This window comes from Larus michahellis, chromosome 7 (assembly GCF_964199755.1).
Source record: "Larus michahellis chromosome 7, bLarMic1.1, whole genome shotgun sequence".
Classification (NCBI taxonomy): domain Eukaryota; kingdom Metazoa; phylum Chordata; class Aves; order Charadriiformes; family Laridae; genus Larus; species Larus michahellis.
Genome location: NC_133902.1, coordinates 34,250,597 through 34,259,166, shown reverse-complemented (window position 1 = coordinate 34,259,166; position 8,570 = coordinate 34,250,597).

Here is an 8,570-nt window from a genome sequence, read left to right as displayed (position 1 = left end):
GCATCCTGGTGTCCTCTATACTCTTTCTTCCCTATTCCAAGTTGGTTTTGGGGGAATGCGAGGAACAAGTTAGTGTCTTCACTGTTTTACTTGCTTTTTTCTTTTAGCCTCATAAGAGGAAAACTGGGATGGGGAGGTCCAGCAAGGGGGGCATCTTGAAATGGCACAGCTCCTGTCCTGGATGTACTGAGGACAGTATTGCCTCTTGCCAGGAGCTATACAGAGAAGGGTGGTTTGTCCCAGCTGGCTTCCAGTTGCCTTGGCTGGATTTATTATGGCCAGCTGGTTGATACCAAAGCTCCAGCACACTCATTTCTAAGTACTGCTCTGCTCCTGAGCCAAACGATTGAGTAGCTGTCTTTTTTGTGTTACAAGGTGGCAAAGCTACCTGTGGTGGATTTGGGAGAAGCCAATGCCCCTGCTAGAGAAGTCCGGATTTGGGAACTTCTCAGCCCTTTATGTAATTGTGCTATGGGAATTGATCCATGTCGATTGATCACCAAAGCAAAAGGCCTGAGCCAGCATCCTCTCTTGGGAGGAGGGCTGTGTCAGAAGTTTTACCACTTTGTTTTAATACCTATTTGCCTAAAGACCCACCAAAAAATGCACAGGTACCGTTTTGTGATGGGGTAGCTGCCCTGCATGGGAGAGCAACATCATCAGGAGAGGTGGCTACAGACCTTTTCTGATTACAAGGTACTAGCATAAGATATAAAAGAAGTAGCAGATTAATTTGTGGAGCTTTAGTTTGTTACTGAGCCTCACCAAAATGGAGATATTATAAAGTCTTTACTGTACTGAAGAATCAGGGACCAATAGTTATTGCAGGCAGACTATCAGAGACCATAAACATCATAGACATTGGTCAGATACACAAACATCATAAACGTACATATAATATCACATTTTTAAATGTTTCCCCTCATTCACCAACTCAATAGGTACTTTTTAGCAATAGTCATGGCTTGGATATCATTATCATCCAGTCACAATCCACAATGTATTTTGAGGGCTGGAGAGGTAAGGGAAGCCAAAACCCTGCAGAATTGCATTAAATTTCTCATTTAGTTCTACTTACATATTCCTGCATTCATCAGCAGTAGTGGTTTGAGGTCACGCAACTCCTGGTTTCTGCTGCGTGTACTTACTGAGGGTTTAGAAACTGGACTTATATATTCTTCTTCCCAACAGTCTGGAAGAGTTATATGGAATCATTAATTATGAAAATTATATCATTCTAAACATCAAAGCTTGATAAGATAATACATGTCTTTCATATATATATGTCATGAGTTTTGTTCATATTTTGTACCCTTTTCAAACTTGCTCAAGTATAGTATAAACCAGTGTCACATCTAATAAATTACCACAAGGAGAAGATCTGGTCTTTGTTGCCTGTTGCTTCAGAAGCATCATATTACAACGATGTTTAACAGAGCGGGGTTTGCCCTTTTTTTTTTTTTCTCCATTGAATGCATCAAACCAGTTTGGCAATCCTTAAAAGGTTAATGAGTACTGTCTGCTACAGAATGCGAAACTGATTTAATTCAGAAAATGAGAAAACATTCCTAAAACGTAATCAGCTGTCACTTAGGAAATGACATACAGCAAGATAGGGGTGTTTTACATTTCATTTCCTAAGCCGGGCTTCTGAGAGGTCTAGAGAAAACATCAGGTGGTTCCTGCACAAGATGCGTCTCTCTCCAAAATTGTTTTTACCTGGAAAAGCAAACAGCAATCATTCAACATCCCAGTTTCTGTCCCTCCAGGTAGTCACAGCCTCGATCCTTGTTTCCTCAGGACATGCCAGCCTCTCTTACAGAGAGCAGTACCTTGCATGTGTCTCCTTGAGTGGTATCTTTTGTGCATCCCAGTGCTCCTCCAGCGTCTCAGGATGACCTGAACACAGTGCAGCTGGGACAGGGCAGAGGACCTCCTTCTTGCACCTGGGGATGGCTGCTTGGGGTTGGAGGGAGTCTCCTTGTCCTTCCCAGAAGACGAGAGAAAAATGAGACTGGGTGCGTGGGTCAGAGCGGTGAGGAGCGGAGAGCACTTCTTTGCTCTGTGCCACCCATGCACCCAGGAGCAATCCTCCATCAACAGCCTTTTTGACATGGTGGACCCATCGAAAATGCTGTTCTTTATCATGGGTCTCCCCTCTCTGAGGGGGTAACTATGGGTTTCTGGAAAACTCACCACGACCACAAGCACTGTAGAGCTTCAAAGGCCTTGCCCTCCTGCCTCCTTACCAACACCTGCTGCAGGTCAGTTTGGCGGGGCCACGTTTTACAGCTTTGGCAAGTCTTGGGAAGAGTCATAGAAATGACATCATTTTTCCTGAGTTGAAATGCTAAGCAATTTTACATTGTTAATGGAATTAAGACGATAATTTAAGATAGTATGATCTCACGCCAAAAGTGATGTCTTGCAGATCTTCAGACACTACAGTCTTCTGTGATCCTGAAGTTCTTGTGAAGGAAATGTGCTCTAAAATGGCTGCCAGGCCCTGCCCCTTTCCACAGCACCGCTCTGCTCACTCTGCACAACACCCCTGCACCACTAAAGCATTTAGTAGCGATATCTCACACTTACAGAATGCTTTTCATCTACAAGCACTAAAGACAGGTCATCTTTATTTCTTTTATAGAGTAGAATAGAAAAAAAAAACAAACTACAAATCCATCTTGGGTGAGCTTGGTGCGGCCTGGCTGCCTGCCTGCAGCCTTTGTCCCCAGCTCCACACGACTCCCAGGAACAACCCCCCAGAACGTTTCTGAAGCAGTATGGAAACAAACCATTTTTAGGCACGAGTTACTTGCAGATACTGTTGGAATGTGGTACAATGTGTTTACAGCACTGCTCTTTTAATCGCTTTACCCAGACCTTTTTTGCACCTTTAATCCCTGCAAGGCGCTGCACTGCACTCTGTAGCAGCTGAATATCCATAACCAAGATCGGCATTTAATCCAAACATTTCACCCATAGTATCATTACAATTTTTATTTTTTTTTCCCCAATTGTGTTTAGCAAGCCTCACTTTTAATGTCAGCAGAAGGAGCCCTTCTTGCTTGATCTCCATGCGCACAGAAGTAGTACAATGTGTTTCTTCTTGCTGGTTAGCATAAACCACCTTCCATACATTCTGAATGTATCAAGAATGCTGTAAAGTTTAAATTGGGCAATCTGTAATTAACTATGTTTTTAAGAGTTTGCAGGCAATTTCAGAACAGGGCTCTACCATATTAACAGTTTCACAAGGAGGAAGCAGAATTTAAACAGAGGAAACAAACACAAACATGTTCTTTATTTGATGGCAATGAAATTCATTTTAAAAAAGTGGGATTGCAGTAAACTGATTTTTTTCACATAACAGCTTCCTATGGACAATATCTAATTAACTAATCAATTAATTAAATTAGTAAAGCCCCAAGTAAATTATTTATCTGTATAATTCCCAGGAGACAACTTCACCTAAAAATATATTTACTCAATTTTGATCGCATTTCCAGTTTGTGTAAGTCTAATTTGTTTTTTAAGTTTACCCACAGTAATGATGGTTTCCTTAACAGTCTTTCATGTAACAACATATAGAGAGGAGCAGCACTGGACTCCCAGAATGTGGAGGTATGCACAGAAAAGAACTTACTTGCCACTAGCTGGGAGGTTTTCCTGCCTGCCAGCTCGATGGGAAGAATTGCTATAAACAAGTATTTTTACTCTGGATCTTTTCAGATAAGTTCTGTTGTTGGTTACATTTCCAATGGTTTCGGCAGATACATAAATTATTATTAGATTTCACATTGGACTTTGAGAAAATTTGACAGAAAAGTAAAAAGTAAAATTTGACAGAAGAGCAGCAAGCCTGATGATTACTGGTGTGTTTCTTATACCCCTTAAATAACACACAGGCTGAAAAGGAATTACAAAAATACATTTCCCAGCCCACTTCTGTCCAGGCACCTTGTAGGTTTTTCCCCCATAATTTAGAAACAAAGACGGGGACACACACATGGAGACAGACAACAACAAAACAAAAACCATAAAACCCTACTTGTGTCTCTAGCACGTGTGAACTTTCCCCAAGGAATATCTTATACCTTACTCAGCCAGGAGGGAGACATCCTGAGCACCTCCGTGCCCTGCCAGGGTGCTGGGCCATCTGCAATACCTGTGGAAGGTTTGGGGCGAGATCCTGCAGTTCCCTCTTTGCCTGAAAAGCCTGGAGCACAACCTATGGGGCTGATGCACATTTCTTACCTTACCTTCCTTCCTTCTGTAGGGTCCTCAAAGCATAAGCTTAGTAGCAAACTCTTTGGGAGAAGCAGGAGGGCCTGGTTTAAAAGAGTGACTCTGCTGCAATATAAAAGAGTGGTTATTAATAATAGTAATTTCCACTAGCTTACTCTTCAATAGTATGCTGGCTGAGAATAACAATTTTCTAATTAATCAGCTGATACTTTGTTCAGGATCAGCAATAACAGCTCTGTGTCACATCACGTAGTGGATGTGTAGGACAGTGGCTCCGGTGAAATACAGCGATGCCCACAGCTACCACAGCATTCCCGGGTCTGACAATCGATAGAAAGGATCCTGCCTCTCTCATTTTCTATCACCGCTTTAATGTCTTTATTGATACAGTACTTAAAATTTGTCATTGGGTCATACATATTCCTAAATTCTCTCTCTTTTGCTGTTTAAAGTGCCATACCAACAATAGGAAACAAAATGTATTACTTTTCAAAACAGGCAGCAAAGTTTAAAAATTACTGCACGGTATGGTTTAATATAAATCTGTTGACTGCGTGGGGGCAGTACTTCATGTGGAAACTGCACATTTATACAAGGATTCTCACATTTCTGAAAGGATTTTAATTTCAAACTTACTTTCAATCACCCGTTTCAGTGATGACCAAGAATCAAAAAAATGAACCATATGGTGCGACAAGCGGACGCAATATGGGGCTGCACCAGCTCTCAGAACATCTCATTTCTTTCCCCCCACAACTGGAGTGCCCTCACCACGCCGTCTGCTCACCTCATCCCGCACTGCCAGGGTTATGTGCCCTCCCAGGCTCCCGCTGAGCCCGCGTTTTGGGAGCCAAAGAGCCATGTGCGACCTGGACGCCCATCCCTGGTGTAGCTGTACAGCATCTCTCCACTTCCCAGAGACTTGCGTTTGGTGCTAACCTGAAATTGAGAGAGAAATTCTAGGCTGATGAAACTGGATGTGGGTGAAAATGGAAAATTAAAAACTGCTGGATATTAAGTGTTTTCAAAATAAATTTCTTGCTTGCTCAGTCGCATCTAGGAGTAACATTATCTACAGCCAATAGGGCAAACCAAAGGCCATCCCAAGTGGTCTTGCATGCATGCCACTGGCTGACTAGTGTATCAAGAGACACTGACTCAAATCAGTGGCAGAGTGCTGGACTTTATTCTCACATATGACAATTACATGATATAAATATCATAATTGTACTTATATGTTCACTGATATACCCTTCTCTTCGCTCACATAATTCCTTCTCCTTTTTGCCTGGCCTGGGCAAAGCTCCTTCATCATGCTAAGATTTTAGAAGTCATTCAAGGCAGCATTTAGCACTCCCTTCCTGTACCACCAAAGTCACCTAACAGCCTAGCATATGCATCTGCTTTCCTTCCTCTTCTGACAGCTTAGGGAATCAAGGTCGAAAGTATTGCCCAATGCTAGGCAAGGGTGTTCTGCAGTCTGAAGGAGGTAATCCAAGAGGGTCATTTCTAACCCCGTGACCGTGTCTGAGCTCTTCATCATTTCTTCTTCACCTCCCTAAACTTCACCTCATCTCAATGGCACTTTCTGTAATTCTGCTGGAAACCATTTTGCTCTGTTTTCAGAGGGAGTTGTCTGTTTTTTACCATCCATCAAAGGTGGAGAGGTGAAGGTAGTGCTGGCAGCCCCACCAGCAGTGGGTTACTGCCATGGTTGGAGAGACCCATGCAGACACCATGCTGGACCACAGGCCCTCCAGTAAAACCCCTGTGTGACAGCAGTGAATTCTTTAAAGTCCAATAATTAAACACACTTAATCAGGCTAAAAAGTGATTGTGCTTTTCCAAGTACAAATTATGAAATCAAAGAGGAACACTAAAGTTACCCCAAACAAACATGTAACCTGCTTATAAACCCCGAGCTTATTTGGGTCTTCAAAGAAAATTAAAGAACGAACGGTCTGCCTAAACTCTCAGTAAATTAATCACTAGCCCAAGAGTCACTGACTGTCTAGTTTTCTGAACATCTCTGCAAGTTGACGGACCAGAGGATGCTCTCTGCTCTCTTGGCTGTTCATCTTATGTGAACCTCAAAATCAAACACCTCTGAACAGCACCTCTGATAAAGTAGCTGTGCATTCTGCTGATGCTATTGCTGCTTGTGAATGGCTCCACAAAGACAACAATAATGGAAAAAGCTTCCTACAGTTTTGTTTTTGTCAAAATGAATCACTAAATTGATGTATTTTTATTCCCTGGCTGCAAATATCATTTCACAGTCCAGAATCATTACATACTCTGCAGTGATTGCTTTCACTAACAGTTATATTTTTACAAAGCAACAAAGCGCTTTGACTAAGCGCTTTCCCTATTCCCCAGGACTACCCAGCATAAATTCCCTGGTGGTGAAACGGCCAAGTCCCTTCCCAGGTGAAGAACCCTTCCACAGCCGAAGGCTTCGGGGAGTTATTGTAGAAAAATCACTGAAACCATCAACCTAGTGCACAGCAGTGGGCAGAGAGGCAAACAACATCAAGTGGTATTAGCAAGGGGATAGAGCAGTAAACAAGAGGTGATATACTTTCTATATAAGAAGATCTTTAATAGCTATAACCCATACGGAGGTTACCTAGACCCCTTCACGAGGCTGGGCGCTGCAGTGCAGGAAGCACAACACTGCCTTGCAAAGGATGTACCGTAGGGCAACAAAGATAATATCAGGTCCCTACAATCTAAGTTGTAAGAGAAGGTTAAGGGGGTTGAGTTATTCTCCCTGGAAAACAACAGCTGCAAACACGACCTAAAACAAGTTTTCAAAATTATGGGAAGTCTCTGATAAAATTCTTAGTGACACTTTGGTCGCAGTGGCAAGGTGTTCGCAAAAAGAGAAATATAAACATTATAAAAATGGGATTAAAGAATTTGGAGAACTGAGCTATTTCATGCACAGGTAATGAAATAATAAAGGTAGTGTTAACTCCCACTGAGGTCAACAAAAAATGTCATCATTGATCTGAAGGAGGTACAGATATCCTGGAGTAATTCCAAAGATGAACAAAAACATATTGCACAGGAGTTAAAATTATGTTTTCCTCAGCGATTAATTTCTGAGCAAAGCGCAGCAATGGAAGAGAGAAACACCCAGAAGAAAAGGTTAAATTACAACAGAAAGACTGGGTGACATTTCTTCTTTCTGCCTTGGAGATCACATCTTGAAGGAAGTTTCTGGGTGTGAGTTTTGCTGGGCAGGCACAAAGAGCTGTATTTGTCCCAGATGAGAAGCAGATGGCTGTAAAGCAGGATTTTACTGCTTTGTATCCCCTGTCTGTGCATTCAGAGACGGGCAGGAGAAATTGTTAGAAGTTGCCACTTGGACAAGAAGCCGAGGCCAGGGGTGTGGGCATCTCTGTCCTGCAAATCCAGTCGCTGCTGAGGCTGATCTAGGTGGGAAAGTGCCTGATATTGAAACAAAGCAGCTGTGCTTCTCCTGCCCCGGAGCTGGCATGAGAAGAGAAAGAGCTTTTGTGATCCCTAACCAAGGAGACGTATGGGTAACCATCAATCCTGCCTGAAACAGGGGAGAAGCGAGTGCATCCAGCACACTGCGGGGAGGGAAACACTTCCCAGAGCTCTGGCAGAAATGCTGGACAAGCAGCTAAATTCCTTCCCAGAAACTGCTACAGTGACAACGCAATGCCTCCTGGCTCCCTCCAGCCCACCTCTTGCAATAAATGTCAGCCTGCAGCCGTATTGGGCATAATTAGCCTATGATAATAAATTACCCACATTTTCAGGAAAATATTAGAGACCATCATTATTTGGAATAGAGCTGCGTTCAGCTGCACAACCCTACCTAATATGATGGATGGAGTAGTCATACCACTGAATACATTTATCTAGAATGAAGTGATTATTTCGAAGATGAACACAGTCAGAAATAAGTGCATATGAATCATATACTACTACACACTGGAGAGTATCAGCGTAGGAGGGGTTGTAGGTCAGTTGACCAGCCCATAGCTTTTAGTTGGTAGATTATTTCAAACATATACCCTAGGATTTTAAAGCTCAGTCTCAAAATCCCTCTGAATTTAAAAATGATTCCATGTTTTGTCTTGGAAGGAGGAGGGGAAAAAAAAAAAGATACAGGAAGTTTTTTTTCCCCCTACCTTAGAGGAGATCTTTGGTGTTATGTGACCCTGCTGTTCAGCCACAGATGAATGCATATTGCCCAAAATACCGCAGGCAAGCTATTGTAAAATAATTTTGGTAAAAGCTAATTATTGTATGAAAAAGAAAGCAAACAATGAAGGACTTCATGT